At 34.3% G+C, this 21260-nt stretch overlaps 1 protein-coding gene and 2 non-coding genes across 4 annotated transcripts in view; 2 read left to right on the top strand and 1 right to left on the bottom strand.

The window, feature by feature from the left end:
• Positions 1–21260, bottom strand: part of LOC102672753 (zinc finger SWIM domain-containing protein 8) — a 73243-nt gene that overhangs the window by 38618 nt on the left and 13365 nt on the right. The gene's annotated exons all lie outside the window — the stretch shown is intronic.
• Positions 19114–19184, top strand: Trnag-gcc. Its single transcript has one exon. It is a non-coding gene; the product is annotated as a tRNA-Gly (tRNA).
• On the top strand, positions 19394–19464 carry Trnag-gcc. The gene has a single exon. It is a non-coding gene; the product is annotated as a tRNA-Gly (tRNA).

The raw sequence follows: 21260 nt of genomic DNA, 5'->3' as shown, positions 1-21260 counted from the left end.
AAAAAAAAAAAAAAAAAAAAAAATAACACACGAGTTACAATATCGCCCCCCTCTCGGAGGATCAGAAATATTTATCACGCGTCAATAGATTAAAAATCGAAATTAATACACGAGAGTGGAATGGCAGAGTAGAATGTTGTTTCGAGTTTGTTCACGACAAAGATCCCTGGACAATGGTCTCTTGCACAAGCTGAGACCAAGTATTTTCGCGAATAGAGATGAACGACCTTGCGACGATTCGGTTAAAGCCGCAACCGCAGTTGTCGGAGGGCTGACCGATGTAATCTCGGTGGATCGTTTCCTTCGACTTATCAGCTCGTTTTTCTTCCGTTGCATTGTGCCATTTAACTGCCCGGGGAAAAGTTGAAAAAAGAAAATCGTAAGAAAGGGACTGTGATACTTCCAGGTGCGGAGGAAGCGATAAAAACTTGGGAGAGCAACACTCGAGAGATGTGATAATGCGTTTAATTTATCTTACCTCTTTTCAAAATAAAGTAAAACAAAATCCTTATGATGAATATCATCGATTCTACATAAAATGAATTCATACTTGCGTAGAAGACAATTGTTTTGGAAAATGCTTAAATGCAGACAAAAAACAGAATAAAGTACTTTTTTGCAATGAAATAAATAGAGATGAAGGATAAATGTTATATATACTTATTAATTTATACAATTATAAAATTGATTCATAATGTTCTATCTCTCAAAAAGTTATGAAATTTTAATTTTATAAATCGCATTTCAAAAATTTAAAATCAATCTCATTACATCTCTTTGCATCTCTTTACGATAAATGATCGATGGATCAAGCGTATCAACTACAACTATATACTCGATTGTTACAGGCGTGCAGAAATCTAACGATGAAGCGTGACCATATAACGTCACGGGTGCATTAAGTGGTTAAAACGGAGCAGGAAGTGGTTCATAATCCTCGTACTACGTGTACACGGTATAAGTATGGCTGGAGAGAGACTATCCGTATTTTGACCATGCGAGAGAGTAGGCAGGCCAGGCCCTGTGGTCGCATCAGACAAGATCATTATCTCCCTTGCTACAGGATGCTTCTAGGATCCTCCTTTATCTGTATCTGAATAACAGATGGAACAGAGTGGAACTCGGTTTACCGAGAAAAGACCAGTGGCCAGTAAGAAGAACGGCTAGAGAGATCGCTTTAAAGATGGGGAGATACGAGGGATAGGAATGAGAAATGGGAAACAAAGTGTTTTTTTTTTTATAGTATTCAAGAAAACATTGATATATATGAGAAATTTGAAGAGGAATTTTTTCTTTTTTTTTATGGTAATAATAATTAAATAAACGGATATTTATGCAAAAATTGCGAATGTATGAAATGTATCTCGAGAATGCACGACATGCAAAAATATTCAAAGTATTTTTACGAGTATGCATTATGGTATTCGAGGAATAATGCAAGTTTCTATTTAAACTCCAGTTCTTTAGTCATGTTCATAAAAATTTAATCTTGCATAAGAATCTGCATTTTATTAGCGAGAAAATATCAAGAAATAGAAGTGTAACGTTGAAGGATAGTTTCGAGAACAAGAAGTTGCTGCAATAAGAAAAGCAGCATTGAAATTTCTGAAAAAGAAAATTGCAATGGAAAAAAAAAAGAAAAGAAAAAAAGCAAGACAAGTTTCGAAGAAAAGTATTGCAGAAATTTTTCGGGAAAGAAGTTGCAATAATAGAGTAAAAGTTCCAAGAAAGAAACCTTTCAATGATACGAGAGCAAGATACAAAAGAAAAAAAAAGTACAGCAATAAAATAAGAAATATAGTATGGGTTCCGAAGAAAGCAAGTTATACGTATAGAAACGAAAAGAGAATAAAAGGCATCAGAAAATGAATATAATAAAAACAAGATTGCAAAAAATTGCGGCAGATTAAATATAAGGCCACAAAAAGAATTCTAGTAACTAAAAAAAGTTGAACGAAATTATCGTATTTCTTATTAACGAATTTTTCTTTTGATTTTCCAACAGTTTTATTGACTTGCTGCAACAAGGATCGTGCAAATTATACGAGCACATCTATTCTTTTTCTGAATAATTGATAACAATAAATTTTGACATTATCAGTAACAATTCTCTAACCCTCTTGCCTATAAAAAAACGTATCCATAAATTTAACAAAATTTGCCGTTGGAAAAAGCTTGATTTCTCATCTCATCATTTCTTTTTGTCCATTTTGAAAAATTTATGTGCTTATCTAAACGAATAATTTATAAATAGGTAAGTAGTAGAGATCGTGATAAGAGATCCGTTAGCCGGTAAGAATCAATGGAACGATATTATAAGAGCTTATAGGCGCGACAGCTGATCGCGCTCAGCTGGTGTAGAAACTCCAAGGCCGCTTCGATGCCCCAGGTGCGAAACGCTCGATTATGGCCGTAGACGAAACAAACGCCACGGCTCCTCCTTTGTTCCTTGACCCTTATTTACGAATCGATTCCTTGGGAGAAAACGTTTCAGAGAAAGGAAATAGAGGGTGCATTTGTAGTGATTCCACTGTTCGTAAGAATTGAGTGGCATTTAAGCTTTCCTTTGACAGAGAATGATATAATTTTTCTTCCAGACTTCCAACAATATTATTCTTACATCTTCTTTCCATTTTTAATGATCCGAGATGATGAAATTTAAACTTTCTAATATATTACGTATAATACGACTTTTCTTTTTTATAATTCGTTATATAATATGGGAGAATTTATAAATTTATTAATATCATCGTTTTATACGTTACACGCAATATATCGAGGTTGAATATTATATTGGAATAAAATTCACTCGCGTTTGTAAATTCGAAAACCATTTTAATTTTTTTATTCCACCTTGCTATATTTCTAGCTAATCCCCTTTAATTTAAAACTCCCCTTACATCGTGGAAATTAATACAGCCTCGTGAATACACAATTAACACAAATTGTTGCATATTTCCAACACCGTTATATAATTTTCTAAACGATCATTCCGATACACATACACATCTTTCTTCAAAACGATCTACGTGATCGATCAACAGCTTATCCACGAGATGGATCTTAATTTTACGAAGCCGTACACCTTACCCCCTTTCCCAAAGACGAAGAGTGAACGTAAGAGAAATATCTCGAACGGGGCACAGCTCGCGTGTATAAGAACGCTTATGTTTTCCAAGCGGTATAAATATAACCCTCGTGAACGAACGTCTATTTTATAGACCAGTGTTTCCCAACCCGTGGGTTGAGAACGAAACGAAATATTTTTTTTAAGGGGGTTGCTACAATTTTCTTTATTCGATCATCACTCGATTATTTACACGAAACGTATTTTTACAACTATAAGATTTTTCAACGCTTTAGTTTAATATGTACAGTTGCTAGTTTAAGCTGTACAGTTGAATTTACAGTAAAATAAATTGTGGTTTATCACTGAGAAAAATATGGAAGATTCGATATTGATGTTTCACTTAAAATTTCGATAATCGTCATTTATGTAAAAATATAATAAATTACATATTATACGATCTATCATTGAAAAAATATTAGAAATTCGATATTTCATATTTTCCACGACAAACTTTTGATAGTTGATTAAGTAATATTCCCGTACAGGCATTAAAAATAAAATATTATATTTTAATTTTAATCTTTATCCTGTTAAAAATAAATTTTTACGTAATAGGGAAAAAGGGGATGAGTGTTGAGAGACACTGTTGTAGAGGTTGCATGCCCTTCGCAACCAAGGGCTCGATCGTGTGTTGTCGAGCATGAAACGAACTATGAACTAGATTTGTCGCGGTGATGCCAGGGAAATGAGCCTGGAAAGACTATAATTCGAACCGTTGAACCAAACCATCGCTCTAGCTTACAATTATACACTTTATGTCGGTTATTATGGAACGGTTAAACAATCACGGTCAGATTTCTGTGCAATTTTGTGGTTAAGTTAAAAAAGGCTCGATGATGGAAAGTGGGTTAATCGTTGGATAAGTATTTTAATTTTAAAAGGGGGCAAGTTGGGGATCGATGGTGTGCGAATAATTCATGTATTTATAAGGATCATAGATGCAAGAAAGTTAATTAATGCATTTAGTATGTAAAAATATTCAAAATAAGGTGTATCAGATTTCTTCCAATTATTACACGTAAAAGTATGCATACAAAAATATTTTTATCGAGAATCATTTCACTTTTCATCTTCGTCTCGTTATTTTAATCTCATTTTTAAATATTTAAGTTATATTGAACGAATAATTGATTAATTTTTAAAAAAATTACGATAACTTTTCGTGAAATTGATGATATGCATGAATATATTCAACTATGTGACGAAATAATGGCAAATAATTAATAAATATTAATCAATGAGAAGGCGAGTGGTTAGGAAAATGATGGAGGGAGAAAGTTTTAGAAAACAGCGTCTCGGCATCCGTTCCTTTCGAAATAGGAGCAAACCGCGAAAGAAAAGGGATGGAAAAGGGGTGAGCCGTTAAAAGAGAAGAGATTGCACGAGCACACCATTAGTTTAACTTTCGAAAACCGTCGAACCACCGAGGAAAACCGGAAGTTTCCTCTCCTTTCGAGTCGAACGAATGCAAAAGAAATAACATCGATAAAAGCTAAACTTTGAGAAAATTGGTAAACGAAAGAGCTTAAAAATAGTTTCTTATTAACTAACTATTTTCGTTATTCTAAAAGGATCGAATAAATAATCATTTGTTCCATTTTTAAATCTTAAAATTGTTTAAACGAAAAAACATTTTCGTTATCATGAAAATTCTTTCGTTTAAAATTAAATAACAAAGTAATATTTCACAGATAGTTGGAAACTTTACATGAAAGTTGGAGATTTCAGATAGGAAGGTATTCTAAGCTGGAAACAATTTAGTTAATGGCTCGCCCATAATCGAACGATAAAGTATTCTATCTACGTAAAGACGATTAATCGGGAAAATTAATTCGCCAGTCCATTTGTATAATTACGAGGTTGTTCTTGCATCGAGGAAAAAAGAAGAGGCGAAACGTCAAAATGCCGGTGCATTTGACTTCACCTCCGTTTTCACCCTCCTCCAACTTTCTATGGTCGGCGCTCGAGCAAAAGCCCATTGGGAAAACCAACCCCCTCCCCCCGAACTCCCATGAGAATCAATCCGTTCTCGTTCTTTGGTACGTTGCTCGTTCTATTCATTCGCTATTCCCAAAATTAAAACGCGAAATAACCCGTTAAATAACTTTTTCGATATTTAATCGTAAAATCTTCTTATAATCGTAACGATATTTTTAGGAAAACTTCATTAAAAAAAAATTGTATATATAAATACATATTTTTTTCTACTGCATCTTACAAAAGATACTGTAAAATCACAATTTCCATTTGATATCGAAAAGAAAATACATAAAGATAAAATTTATATATTGATTACTTGAATTATTTTTTCTACAACAATCATAAGATCAATTTTTAATTCCTGTAATAACAAATATAAGAATAATTTCCATCAAACGGTTATTGGTAATTATTCACAATAATTATCAATAGCGATGGAAGAATAAATAATGTCTCTAAATTTCTCAAATTTTCATGTGGACAGGGAGAGCACCAATGGCAAATAACAAACACCCGGCTATCTCATCTCCCCGACCGTGTCGCTGGCGAACAAAGACGAAGCCCAAAGGCAACAAGGACCAACTTATCCCAATACGGCAAATACGTTGCACCTTGAGTATTCGACACGCAAGGGAGGCAACCATCATGGGTGCTCGGTTTGATCGAATGAACAAACGGCACACGATGGTGTCGTTCGCGGCAGCCTACTCGCATTAACGCCCCTGGGATAGAATTCGCTAACTGTGAATCGTTTCGTACATATCTCTGCGGCCGTGGAGGGATCGATACGGTCGCCATGGCGACGCGGGGGCCTCCTCTATAGGGATACAGATACAGGGATACATCTCAATACGAGTAAGCGGCCTGTGCTTTTCACCCTCCCGCGCGCCGCCACCCCCACTTTTTCCCTTTTACCGACCCAACCGCGTTTCCAACGTCCTCCATACCTCGCGCCACCGAACCACCCTCTTCGACTCTTTGTCCCGTTCCTTACGACTTTTTGCCCGGCTCTCGCTCTTCCTCCCCCACTCCCTCCACTTTCTCTCTCTCTAATTATTTGAAGACGATTTCGGATACTCGAGAATGGCAGAATGACGAGAGAGAGAATGAAAGAGAAAGAGATAGGAGGAGAAAGAATGCTTGGAAGATGGCGCGAAGATGAATGGTGTAAGGGTGAATAATTTTGCTTTGGAGATATTGGAAGATTGTGGCAAACGTGGATGGAAAATCTTTTTTTACTTTTTGATGATAATTTGTATTTTTATGTCGAATCACGATTATATTCTAGAATTATTTCAATTCATCGATCATAAATGACTGTAAAATTTCAATCAATAGTTGAATTTGAAAAAAATATTCCAATAAAAATAATTTTGTTCACACCTCGTAGATTCGAGTCGTGATCAGTGAATTTAGTTTGAAATTACTTCGATGTCAAGGAAGAGGATTTTCTCTCGAGCGAAATAAATCTCGAATTCAAGTATCACTATTATTAAAAGCTGAGTGGATTGTTATCACTTTGCATATTCTTCGCTGGATTTCAGTTGGATACTTCCGCGAAAACATTTTCGCGATTGCCTAACTGAAGGATAAATTCGTGCGAAATTCAGACGGAAGTTCTGACAATTCTGAAAACTATATATTTTAAAACAAAAAGGAAGAAAATTAAACATTAATTAAATCTGACATACAAATTATTATACCTTCATTGAAGAGTTATATAATTAAATTAAAACATCTCAATATTCTAAACTCTTCCTAAATTCTCAAATTTCTATATCGCTTTTGAAAACGATAGTTATTAAAAAAAAAAAATTATTCTATAAATATTTCATTCGAAATAAAATTTTAACAAATTCTTATTAAAATTTTTCGAATTTCGATTCGAAGATGACAATTTTATGCATATTTTGTTGGATTCAGAGCAACACTACATCCGCAGAGGGCAGTATCACGAGATTGTTAGGTCTTGCCTCTGATATTGCACGACCTTATTAACTTCGCGAGCCATAAAGGCCTCATGGCGGTCCACGATCTATACGTACATGGTATATTTAGCCTGGCCTGCTATCCCCCTGCTTATTAGACTTAATTAACAATTTTACTATTAAAATTAAATTTATGCACATGGTATCACATATACTCCTCTTGAAAGTATAGCATATGTTTGAAAATTTGTCGAAAAATGATTAAATCGAGAAAGGAAGGGATTCTGAAATAATAATTGGAATTGGATAAATAAAAAATTGTTCCAACTCGAATTAAAAAGATGGAATGGACAAGTAGGAAGTATAAGTGGTAGTAAGTGAATTTCTATTTATGAGAACAATACGTGCAGAATTAAAGTAAATGAATAATTGAAGGGATCGTAATAAAAAGGATCCTTTTTATCTAACGTCATAAAGCTAAAACAACGATTTCATAATTCAATTTCAGTTGCTTCGTAAAAATAAATTCGTAATTCTTTCACAATTACATTTGCTGCAATCGCGTATGATGATTTTTTTAAAGAAATTATAATTGAAGAAAGATTTTAAAATACCCTTCTATTTGTCTGAAAAAAAAGATGAAAATTAACGATTAATCATTATTTTCGATATGGACTCTTCAATTGTATCATCAAACAGATGATATTTCATAAATTAAATCGTAAACAGTCAATATGATCGGAAAGATTCGTTTCTCTTATATCACGGTTTTTTTATTTATTTTGCATGAATTTGCAAAAATTGATCGAACGTCAAAAAAGAGAAACGTTGAATCGCAAAGGAATCGAGCGATGAATTTCGAGTTTTGGATCGAAAAAACGAGGAGCAAGAAAACGAGGAGAGATCGTTCAACGAGCTTCGATCCGATTGAGGAAGATCCGGTTCGTTTCCTTCTGTCAAAGCTCGGTCAAATTTACCGAGAATTCGTCGGAACAAATCGACAAAGATGCGATAACGCGTCCAAGAAAATACACACTTTTATAGTTAAATCAAAGTTATTTTTTATTCTAATACGTATATTTCTATTTAAAGATTTTAAAATATACAAATGAAATTCCCTGTTTTCTCGATCCCATAAAATTAATATCACATCAATAACTTGATATTTGGCGCGAATGAAAGTATCCTCATGCAGAAATATCGCATTCGAAAACGAGAAACGTCGAAAGATGATCGATGAAGAAGAAGACGTTCGTTAATTCCTCCCGTGGCAACCCTCCGTCGATACTTCGTTTAACACCACAACTTTCCATTTCTATTTGCCGTTCAATGATCACGGAACTCATAAAAAAAAGAAACTTTCTCTCTCTCTCTCTCGAGTACAAAATCCACGTGCGGTTAAATTCTGCTCGCTAGGAAACTCGATTACTTTCGATCGCAGCTGAATTTTCGAAAACGGAGAGAGAAAGAAAGAGAGAGTTGAGAAGAAGAAAAAGAAGAAGAAACTTTTTTAGCCTCGCGTTATTTGTCACCATCAGAGTTGGAGAACAATGGAGGCAGAGTTTCTCGGTTTCACGCGTATCCAGATAGCAACCGTTCCAACGGAATGGAACGCATTGTTCGGACACAATCGAATTCCTTTTGAGTTCTGTCGAATGGGCCATTTCCTCTCTCATCCCTCCACCTTCTTCCACCTCGTGGCCGCTTTCATATTTGGCCACGTACACCGCCCTTCCCTTGTCAAATTACGCTGATACGTCAAGATGGAGAAACAAGGATAACGGGCAGAGTCAGGAGCCAAGAAAGAGCGGATGGCGAAGGAAATCCGAAGATTGGTTGAAACGCCATTCACAAAAGTCAATTCAATATCCAATAATTAAACACGATTTTTAATATCATCCTTTTGGATGATATTTTATACGATAGAAGAATTTAAGAACAAGAAGGAAACAAGAGAAGAGTAAATTGATTGCGAAGCATGGCGTAGATATTTTATCTTTGCAACAGTTTATCATCAAGAAACTTGTTTTATCGTTTTTCTCGAGGAGAATGCATTTGGAAAGCAAGAAGAAGTATTTACACGTTGTTAAGCTGAAAAGTTATGCAGAAATTGATATGCTTTTCGATTTAAAAGAGAAGTTAGTAGAGAAGTTTTTCCCTCGTTCAAGAGAACCATTCCTCTCTTGCATCAGCTTCAACGGTTCGTAAAATATGAACAAAAAAATTTTATCGCCACTTTTAACCGCTTCGAAAGGAAACACCGTGCAACCGTATACAATATTTATGCACACAATTTAAAATTCTCCGTTTTCACCGATATTTTGTTAAGTAATTCTCGATTCTTCATCCTTCAATAAGTTCGTCAAATAATCGCTCTTCCTCTTTCCTCGTTACATCTCGCTGCGTCCAACGATCCGCCATTTTGGATCTAATCTTTATATACATCTTTAATCATAGCTTTCGTGTTAATTTTAAAGAAACAATGATATATAACACATTATGTCAGAAATAACGAATTGTTAAGATACAATGATAAAGAATTCAGTGCATACGATTAATTTAACATTTCTTGTATATATCTTGTTTTAAAAATAATAAGTGAAATAATTGAATTTTGACAAACAGTTCTTTCAAATCAATTCTGCTGACTTGTCGAATTATTAAATCGAAAAATATCGAAATTTAGGATTTAACTGGACTAAAAATCCCATCTCGAGGGGGAATTTGAATCGATGTTCATATTCTGAATATGCAAAGATGAAACGAATAGAAGTTTTCCTGGTCGTTTCGAGAAACACCGTTGGCTCACGTTTCGCTCGCTCGTGAAAAACGTGAATGCTCTTTTCCTCCAGAGTCGCGTGCTCGCGAGTAAGCCGTAAAATGTAAATGTAGAAACAGGAAGCGAAGCGCGGAGTCTGGTGGAAAACGAAGCAAGCCGGGTGACTCACGAGAAATCCAAATCACCGTGACTGCGAACCGTGAGACTCCGTAAAGATGCTCGTAAACCGGAAGAGACATCTTTGAACGTTCCTCGCCATCTATACATATATATTTCATTCCAGCGTTTTCTAAGTTTTTTTTCTTTTATTTTTTTTTTCGACGAATTTCGACCTCTTTTTTTAACGTTTAAATTACGAAAATTTACGAGCCGTCATATACAGTTCGATTAAATTGCAAAATATATGCAAAATATTCCAGCGTTTTCTAAGCAATCTCTTTTTAAGTTTCTACTTTCCTTTTGTGATGTTCAAATAAATTTATAACTTTCCATATATGGTAAGGAAGATTTAAAAAAAAAAATTTAGCACGGTTTTATTACCGTGGAATATGATAATTATAGCGAAATAAATAAAATGATGAAAGTCTTAACGTGACAACGACAACCCTCTAAAAATATCACGCGATTCGTGTAAGTCATGACTCACGGAAACCTACGTTCTCGTAGGTCGATGATGATATGGGTGGCATGGATGGTGGGCTTTTCAGAGATCTTACATAATCGTTTCTTCAGAAAATTTGACGCTTCTTGGATTTCGAAGAATAATACCAAGCTTGAAATCGAAATATCGAATTCGTCATTCCTAAATACGAAGTGATCTTGTTTCAATTTGAATCGAAACATTTTTTTATATATTTTTTTAATTTTTAATCTCTTACTTTAAAATATTAAATTTACTGGATCTTGATGTAACGTGAAAAATTTACTTTTTTACAGATCAAAGGTAACTACGATTAAAGAAAAACTGGATTTTCCTTCGCATATAGGTCAAAGCAGCGACACATGAATTTTTACGATTAAAGAAGTTTCCATGACTCGATACGATGGGTTCCTAAGCACACTTGGTAATTCCAAGGAAACGCTTCTTACGGAAACGGAGTGATTCAGGAAAATCCTTGAAACTTCTCACTTCTGTATTCGTTATTCCCCGTTTACGTGGCACAAGGAATTACTTATGAATCGATGCAGCGATTTCCCGAAATGGTAAATCACCTTAGTACCTAGAGTTGCTTAAAGTGTCCTTGGACCAGCTTCGACATCCCTCGATTATCTCACATTAACGAACCAGTTCACGAGGAATGAGGAATGCAAGTTTTAAACGTACGATTTATTATCCAACTTTTAATCGTTTATTAAATTGGAACGAAGTTGGCTCGAAATCTTTCAAAAAGTTTGATAGTTACGAAAATTTGAAGCTCGAGTAAGGAATGATTTATACAAACGATACTTGTATAAGAATATTACTGATTAACTAACTTGAGCAAAAGAAAAATAGAAATTTTCTTTATTTCCCAAATATACCTATACTTTGAATAGCTTATATCCTCTTACACGCATTGTACTTGTTTGAAATTTGCATAAATGAATAAGTATTCGAAAAGAACTTTGAAATTCCGCTAAATTTCAACCTATCTTCACTCACCCTTTATTTCAAATTAAACGCATATGGCGTCAAAATCGAAAGTAAAAAATGATACCACGAACGAAAGCCATCTCGATCGAATCCTATTTCGTGGCATCTCCATATAAAGGAAACAATGAACAGTTGTAGAGGGAGGAGGGGGACGGAAGGGTACGCGACCACGGTTGAAAATTGGAAACCGAGCACACTCGACGATCCTATGTAAATATACGGTACTCCCGTTTCACGAGGATTGGAGGAAACCAGTTGCATCGGTCTTCGAACGGAAAGTATCGTGTCCCTTCTGTTTGTCCGAGGAGGCAGGGAACACGCTCGTTCGATTATCCGTTCCAACGGACGACAGAATTTCTCGCGAGGTATCGTCCTATCCCTTTCTTCCTTCCTCCCACGGAAATTTTCCCTCCTTCTAAAAAAGAGAGGTCGATCTTTCTATTTTTCCACGTTCGAGTTTCGGTTCATCGGCCGAATGTATGAGATTCCAGTGTCCCGTGTCAATATCAATCTCCACGCGAATGGTCTTACTTCGAGGGGAGGGTGAAGAAGGGAGGAATAAGAGAGAGAAGTGGCGAACTCGAGCGGGAATACGGGGGCCGAGGTCGTGGACGTGCGTCGCTTTTTCGTCTCGTTCGCACAGCGTCGGTCTGTCCGCCTTTGTGAAGAAGAAACCAACCACCATCTGTTCGGCATGCCTTTCGCATTTTGCAAACGATCATTACCTGTGCACACGTTTATTGCTGCTGAGAATCTTGGAGCGTTCGAGATTCGATCGTTTTTGGCAATCCGAAAGGCTCGAAAAAAGGGGGAGGAGAGGAATTATTTAGACGATGAACTGAGAGATTGAAGAAATTGCCTTCGTCGAGGATATGGAGAATATATTCTTTAACGAACTGTAAAATTTTAATGGGTGGAATATTGAAATGCACCATTTATTATTTCAAAATAATGGAACGCAGTCAATTATGAAATTCGATATTATATATCTATTATCAGCGAATGGAAACGAACTATCGATATCTATAATTTTCACTCGAATTAAATCGTATCGATTTTATTATTGAACGATCATTGTCAGGGGAATAATGCCAATTTACATCGTTTACTGGAAATATATTCTTCTCTTTTATTCTCTCGATAGATCGGGATAAGATATGATAGTGTGTCGAGATTGGTATTCCAGAGACAAATTCACGAGACGCCGGAATAAATGGATGCCGTGGCCCGAAGTCAACGATTCGAGACTTCTGACCCCGTTGAGAGTTAGACGGTCGGCAATGAGTCACCAAGACTGACACGCTGTATTTTTCACGAGCACGTAATACGACAATACGCGCGATACTTTTGCAACTCGCTTCTTTTCTCCTTCTTCTTGTTCTTCTTCTTTTTTCCTCCCCTCCTCCCCTCCATTATTCGATCGTCAACGGCGATCAAACACCTGGAGTATGACCTCTTTTTCTCGAAAATAAATGTTACAAGCATGGTGTACACCTGCTCTTCTCTCTTGATCGAGTCGCTTGCGAAACAACTAAGCCGGTAAATAAATGTATACGTCCCCTCTCCCTCTCCCTCCCCCTGCCATCGATGTAATAAAGTAAAAATGCATGTTGGTAGATCGACCTTCTGTCGAGTTCTAATAGAGCCAACAGAATTCTTGATTGCAATATGGCGTGCACACGATTCAACAATGACAAATACTTCATAATTCGAATCCGTCTTTCAAATTGTTTCATTATAGTGAAACGATAGTATATGGTATTTTGAAATGATTTTGCAAATTAATTATTGAAATTGTACAGCAAACTGAAAAATATATATTCTATTTTCTCATCGATTCGACGAAAGGATAAAAACGTTTGAATGATTGAATTACAATAAAGAAAGAGAGAAAGAAGAATAACAATATTTAACAATGTTTAAAGTAAATATTTTTTATCGATAAATATCCTGTATAATATTTAGTAAAATTTAGTTTATATTTTACGAACACGAATACGTTTTGAATTAAAATTTTTCATTTCAAAAGTATATCGTGACGCAACGCGTACAAATAAAAATTCCTCTTCGAATTTCGTAATGAGCGTAAATTAACGCAACTCGTTCGCAAATTTTATTTCAAAATTCCAGCAACATTTATAAAATTCCGTGTTACAAGAGGGAAAGCGAGGACGTTGTAAATATCTCGTAGCGGAATTACAAGAAACAACGCAACGCGGAACAACTCGGTGGAAAGCGAACGCCTCCGCTTATCCACAACCCCATAATTAAAATATTTTTATCTTTCTGCGGAGGCCAGGTCAAACAGCCTCTTAAAATTTATTAAGTACGAGTATTCCGGTTTTCCTTGGTCCACCTTGTATCGTAAGACAGAGCGTAATGTCGCTTAAAAACATAATGCAAATTTGTAAATTCACACCGATCGAGTCCTCGCGGAGGCGTGTCGCGTAACAAACCCGACTGTTTCACGAGAATTCACGAGATGCAATCTTTACAAGTTGACGTAGGCGCCAAAAAAATAATAATATAACGAGAAATGAAGAGAAATTACTTGCAAATGTTTTGGTAACAGAAAAGGATATCAAATTTTCTTAAGCAAAAAGTAATTTATTTTTAATAATTTTTAAAATGACGCAAGATATTTCATGATAAATAAATTGGAATAAATTGGAATTGAAACTAAATAGTTTTTCCATATACAATTTTTATTATTCAATATATTCTTAAAAATATTTCAGGAACAAATCAATAAATAATCAATTCTCTAATTTATTATTTTTTCTAGACACAATTATAATGATATTAATTTGCTTCAAATATTTTTATGATTCAAAGAAATCAAGTGAAGAAACTTTATAAATTTATAAAGTGAGATTACTTCAATAATTTACACAAATAATTCGAACAAAAGACAAAATTAAAGACATTCGAGTCCAGATGTCGCACACGACCATCGTAATATTCCTCTTGGAATCCTGTTATTTCCCAGGAAATACTAGATATCTCGGGAACGAAGAGCCATTTATATCTCGAGTTAAAGCCACACTTGGCCCACTTTTCACCCAGGGACGATAACATCGACCTAGGCCAAAGTGATCGAGAATGACCCAGACCTAATCTCCACTTTCTAATCCACGAAACCTTTATATCCCGGTATCACGATTCGCCTCGTTATAATGGAGTTCATCAATGATGTTCCAACGTAATAAAGGGACGTTTTGTTCGAATTTACGAGGAGAACGGGTTGATATCCACGAGGCGGAAAGGCACCTGTCGTCCTCGTTGTTATCTCGTCGAGCGTGGCCGATTCACGCCTCGGTCGTCACCATTGTTATTGCCGTAGGTCGGAGCGGATCTTCCTGTATAGACGAGAATTCTGAACCAGCATAGGCCACGTTCGATTCTATGCGCGAAAGTGCACCAAACAATGGCGCCATCCAGCCGAAGTTAACCCGTTCTGTGTGTTTCAACAGGTTAAGCGGCCGATCGATGGCCCTTTCAAAATGGCCGCCATTTTGGCGGATTTCCGCAGAACGCAAGCTAATCCGATGTATATGATATATTTCTCTGGTTTTTTCTTAAGAAGAAAGAAATGGAATTTTTTTTTTATTTTCAGAACGAATAATTCTTGATTTGAATTACTATTGATTTGAATATTCTTAAGAAATATCGCTTGTTTAAATAAATAAATAAATTTTACTCGGGTGGATAAAGAAGTATCGATATTTTTGGAATTTTTTCTTAATTTCTTTTTTTGAAACGAGTTTAAAGAGCAGAGGCCAGTAACGAATGAGAAATCAATCAACGATTCAGAGCAAAATCGTCGGTAAACAAGTCGAGCAAAAAATAAAAAAAAAAGAAGAAGAGATCAGGGTCGTTCGGTATTAAAGATAGGTTTCTTTTTTACGCGAATCTCGTGTTATAAATTCTCTCATGATCTCGGGATGTTTCCCGAGTAACAGCGGCCAATTTAGTTTTTCGTCGATCTAAATCGCCGTTGTAATTAAGCGATCGAGAGAGCATGGAGCTCGTAAACAAGGAATCGATGGTTTTTACCGGAAATCGGTAGGCATGCTCTTAAGTACGCAGAATGCAGTTGCGAAATGGGATCGTTTCTCGTAGGCGAACAGTAGCAAAATGGAATAGCTTTTTAACCTCTAGAACTAAGAACAGTCACTTTTAATCGAAAACGCTACTTCGTAACAGGCTGAATGACGTCAATCCACGTGAACCAAATTCGAAGTAGCAGTGCAAGTTTACATATTTGACACAGTTTAAAACTATCTAAGATTAATATGCGCGTAGATAAGCTTCCTTCGCGTTTCTATAAATTTTGCAATATAATGTAGAAACTTGTACCTTTTTTTTTTACTTTACATAAATTTTTTTTTTAACTACGAACTCATTATTATACATGCAATGATTCTTGTTTTTTTATTCTACGTACTTTTTTAATGGAAACGTTGTACGTCATTCATATGTATGAAATATATCTACGTTTATATAATTTGGATAATTCTATATAGTCAATTAAATTCTCTTTAAAAGAGTATCTTTAAAAGATTCTCTCATCAATTAACTATGTAACTCTCTACTTCACACTACAACTAATTCTTCGACATTCTAATCCAATCGTTCTACCTATCTATTTTTAAAAATTCTTCGTAAAATAAAAAAAGTATTGTTTACTCCTCTTTTCAGCTTCTCTAATTTCTCAATGAAACAGCATAATGAAATGAAAAATAATTCTCAAGAAATGAAAGGAGACGATGAAATAGAACGTTTCAACTAGTGAAAACTCGGAAAAGCGGATCGAAGAAGGAACGGCAGATTGTTTATTATCATGGCCACGTACTTTTTCGCTATTTTCCCGACGTCACGATGAAAAAAAGAGAGGACTCTCGATGCCGTGAGAATCATCGCACCTGCACCACCATCGATCTAAACTTTTCGCGTTCAAACGTTGGGGAATCATTTATTCATAGGCATACACCGGGCAATTGTTACCAACAGCGGCTTACACGCCTTCAGAAGGGAAATTACTAGTCGCTTTTCTCCCTGAGAATTTATTTTTCCCTTTCGTTCTGATTCGCGATCGAACAAAACCGTGTTATTTAGACAATTTTTAAATATTGAACAAATTGATATTGAACAAAATGATAAAATTGAGAAGAATTTTCACATGAAATTCATACGTGAAGAATGGATTTAAATTCTCATTAAATGTGGCGAGACTTTGAAGTATTCGCAAGAAGTGAAAGATTATTTCAAAGAAAACACGTTAAATATAATGATTTCAAAATTGTGATCGTAGAAAAATCGAAAGAAAAGATGTTCCACGATTTCAAAACTTAAATCAATTCGCAATAACGATGGATCAATGGCGGAAACAGATATAAGACATTGCATTGTCGGTATTTATCTTCGATAATATCTATATGTTTCCAGAAAACAGCAAATTCACGATGGAAAGAGTAGAAGAGAGTATAGGAGAAAAAGGGGAAATAAAGAGAACAGCGAAAAAGCATTTCTTTCTCTGTTTCGATAATATTTCGAGAAGTTTGTACTCACGGGACGAAAACACGTGAACTGATATTAATCTTGGAACGTCATCTCGCCGATATTAACTCCGCCCTGTCAACGAATCCTCTTGATGAATTGCCATCGAATAATTGGTTTTATTTATAAGAGAAGAGTTGGTTCGAGCTCCAATTCCACCTGTCCACCAACGATGCCCACTCGAAAATAGTCGTTCATTATAATCGAAATGTAGGCCATTCTCCTCAATAATATGCCAATCCCAAAACATTTAAAATTTAAAAACAAATAACCATGATATATCATGATTGCATCGAACCATTGAATATTTATTTTAATTTTTAGAATTTTGGAGCACAAAATATGCGATTTTTTTTACCCGATCTTCGTTTTTCTTTCTTTCTTTCTTTCTTTTTTTTCGCCAAACTTGCATACTTTCTAATTTCTTTAAAATTATATTGATTAATGAAACGATACAATTAATCGTCATTCATCTAATTATTTTTCGACAATCTGAGAAAAAAACGAAATTCGAAACCATCGATAGGAATTCCACCAATCTCATTTAAAAGAGGATATATTTCTCATCGATGCAAGAAGCTCAGAAATTGGAACGGGCTGAAGCAGGAAGATCGTGTTTAATTGATTCCATTAGCCAACGGATTACCGTTCGATCTGCGATTCGAATCTCACGCTTTTTCAGTCTTAGAAACAAGGGCTTTGTTTGTTCTTTGCACGAACATGCACGTAGCATGGTGTACACGAATTACCAACATACGATTCAATTATTTTCTAACGCCACAGCATGTATCAAATCAGTTATCGAATCTTCCTATCAAAATCACGCTCCACCTCCGCGAAAAATAATCATAATAATATAATTGGAACGAAGCAAAAAGATATTGAGAAGATCGAGGTTCATATCTCGATTTCTAATAAATTACGTCTGAATGATCAATGTTTCATCATAATTGTTTTCACAATTATTAAATTTCAACTCGAAACAAACAAATTAATCCCTCTGATTAATCGATTTAAATAATTTAAAATAATTCATGAATATTTAAATGTGCCGATAACACGAGTGATAAAGCAACATGCATCATGAATGGAAAATTCGATGAATTTTGTATCGGATTACAAGAAGAATTAATCGAGCCTTCTCGTTGTTCGACGATTATGTCAAAATAATTTTATTAGAATGAAAATTATCCATAGGACAATTTCGGTCAGGCGATATTAAATTTTCAAGTGAAGAGAAATGAAACAAAGGAATCGAAAAACAATCGTAGTTGAACAATTGATAAATGACTTTCATATTCCAAGATCCAATTCCAAGCGATTTCGATTTCGTGGAAGAAAATCAGAATTTCAGGAACTCATCATAAAGTAAAAGAAAACAACTGGGGAAAAATAAAATGAAAAGATTTTTATTTATTAGCGAATAGCTTGACCATTGGTTACTGTTTGACGAAAGAAAAAAGTTCTCGAAAAACAGACGCATTCGTGCATCGTCGCGTAGCCTGTTTTTAACGATCCTGCGCGATACAAAGAGGTTAATAAACTTTTATTCTTTTATCGTGGTTGCATGTGTATATGGCATTCGCTCAGCAGGAACAGACCACCGTGTCGATGCATTCGTAGAAAAGAAAAATAACTATGTCCGAATTGTCTGGTAATTGTAGACATATAAGAAAAAAAAAACTCAGAATAAACGAAGCAGAATGAAAAAAAAAAAAAAATTAAAATCAGTAGTAGAATTAGATGAATTGATTTAAAAAGATTTATACTATGTATAAATAATTGTTAAAAACTATTTATAATTTTACTTTATCTATTTTTACTTATTAAATTGAAAATTAATTCTNTATATATATATATATATAGTGGAATAATATTATACATTGAATTATAAAATTAGATGAAAAAATTAATATTTTATTTTAATAGAGATAATTTCATTCGTTGTTAATAATAAATTAATTCGTTATTAATAAATTAATAATAATTGAATAAAAATAAGATAAATTATGAATTAAAAAATATAAAAATAAATAAAATAGGACGTTATGATCCTACATAAATAACTAGACAAATTTCCTATAAGGAACTCATACCCCCAACAGCATCGGTGGTTCAGTGGTAGAATGCTCGCCTGCCACGCGGGCGGCCCGGGTTCGATTCCCGGCCGATGCAAGGATTTTAGTATTTTTTTTTTTTTTTATACATATTATTTACTAAAATATTCTAGAATATAAGATGTCTTCTATTCTTTTCTAGAGTAAAATAAATTATATAAAAAAAAATAAAATAATATATTATTATCATTACGTTAATCTAATCTATTGTGTGAAAGTAGGTGATCTCTTCCTTTCATTTACTTTCAGAATTATTCTTTCATCGAAGCATCGGTGGTTCAGTGGTAGAATGCTCGCCTGCCACGCGGGCGGCCCGGGTTCGATTCCCGGCCGATGCAATGAATTTTTTTTTAATTAAAAAATAAAAAATAATTTATTCCTAAATTACTAATTATAATATTCATAGATTTATAATTATTATTAATGTTTTTCATTTTCATTTTTTACTATTAAATATTAAATATGATACTTTGTTTTTAATAATAATATGTTTTTTTTTTTAACGTAATTATTATCGTCTATATATATTGACTATAATTACATCAGTAATTAATTTCTAGTAGATCGTACTTTGCAAAAAAAAAAAAATGCGAAGTCCATAAGTACAGTTTGCCTCCTTTCCCTGAATCTCATTGGAGCATCGATCCTATTAAAGTCCCTGAAAGAAGATGGCCATGAACTCGGAAGAGATACCACATTCGTGGTGACTTTAAAATCATCTAAAACTCATCCTCTTTTTCTTTTTTTTTATCTATCTTTTAGATATATGTTTTCTTCTCTTTATGAAGCTCTTTATCTTTCTTGCAATTATACTTCTTTCGAAAATGTTAGAATCTTTATAAAATTCAAAAAACGTCATTCCAGTTTTATTCCAATATAAATATGATATCACAAATTCATACTGAAAAAAACACAATTTTTACAGAAATGTCTAGATTTCATCAACGAATCTAAATAATAGACATTATCCTGATACAGAGTCATGGTGAAATTGAGTATCGTGATAACCTCGACACAGAGCAAGTCAAAAGAAACACGATGCCAAGGCCACATCTACACGGGGAGAACCAGTAAATGTCAGTTTAACCGGTTGAAGTACCTTTCCCTGTTAAAATCACTCACACGAAGCTGAGTAGTGCACGACTCTTCACAGGAGAGACTTTCGAGTATACACGACTTTTTCAAGGTAGATAGTAAGCTCACTGGTAAAGATAGGACCCGTTATGGCTATATGATTCCCGATGGTGAAGGAATTCTTTTTGTCTTCTGTAAGCTCAGGTATAGAAAGAAGGAAAGAGAAAAAAAAAAGACAGAGAGCAAAATGGCTGAAGTCTCACTTGCGTAAGAGAAAGATGCACTTTAAGGATCGGTTGGACGAGCAGGGCCAGGTGCATTGACTTTGGTCCGAGACAAACCGGATGTCGAAGTCGATTGCCCTAGGGTCTAGGTTCTATACTTTTCTACACTTGGGTTTATTGACTTCCAATGGTAAATTATAAGATAATATTCGACAATATATTTAAGACAAAATGTAATTTAAAAAATTTTTTAAATCTTATAAATATTCAAAATAAAATTTTAAATTATTTTTTATATGAAACTTAAAAAAAAAATAAAAAATCGATGCAATTCTTACAAATTAAAAAAGCATATTGATTATAAAATTCTATTTCAATTTATTGCAAAAATCAAATCATTGTTATGATAAAAAATGGTCTATTACTTGATAGTAAATTGTAAGTCTAATGCAGGAGGGGAGAATGGTCGTTTCTATAGCTCATCCTCTTTGTTATACTCGGACCACGAAAGTGCAATGGCCGACCCTGAACCAGAGTCGTCGGTAAAACTGACCAGCGATTTGTTATTGTCTTTCTTTATGCTTTATTCTTAGCAATGTTTATTTGAAATATTACAATTGTTTACCGTTATATTTGACGAAAGAAATTTCCATATAAACTATTATGTTTATGTAAAGTTATTTTTAAAATGATTTACTAAATATTATTTTTATATTATTATATTTAACCTATGATTAAATTTAAAATATTAAATTATAATTGAAAATATTATTATATTTAGATTTTCTAGTATAAATAATACTAGGAAATTAAATAGTGAAACTATAACTTTCAAG

Source organism: Apis dorsata, unplaced genomic scaffold (assembly GCF_000469605.1).
Source record: "Apis dorsata unplaced genomic scaffold, Apis dorsata 1.3 scaffold_247, whole genome shotgun sequence".
Taxonomy (NCBI): Eukaryota; Metazoa; Arthropoda; class Insecta; order Hymenoptera; family Apidae; genus Apis; species Apis dorsata.
The sequence above is the reverse complement of the archived record's forward strand: the minus strand, read 5'-3'. Positions and strand labels throughout refer to the sequence as shown.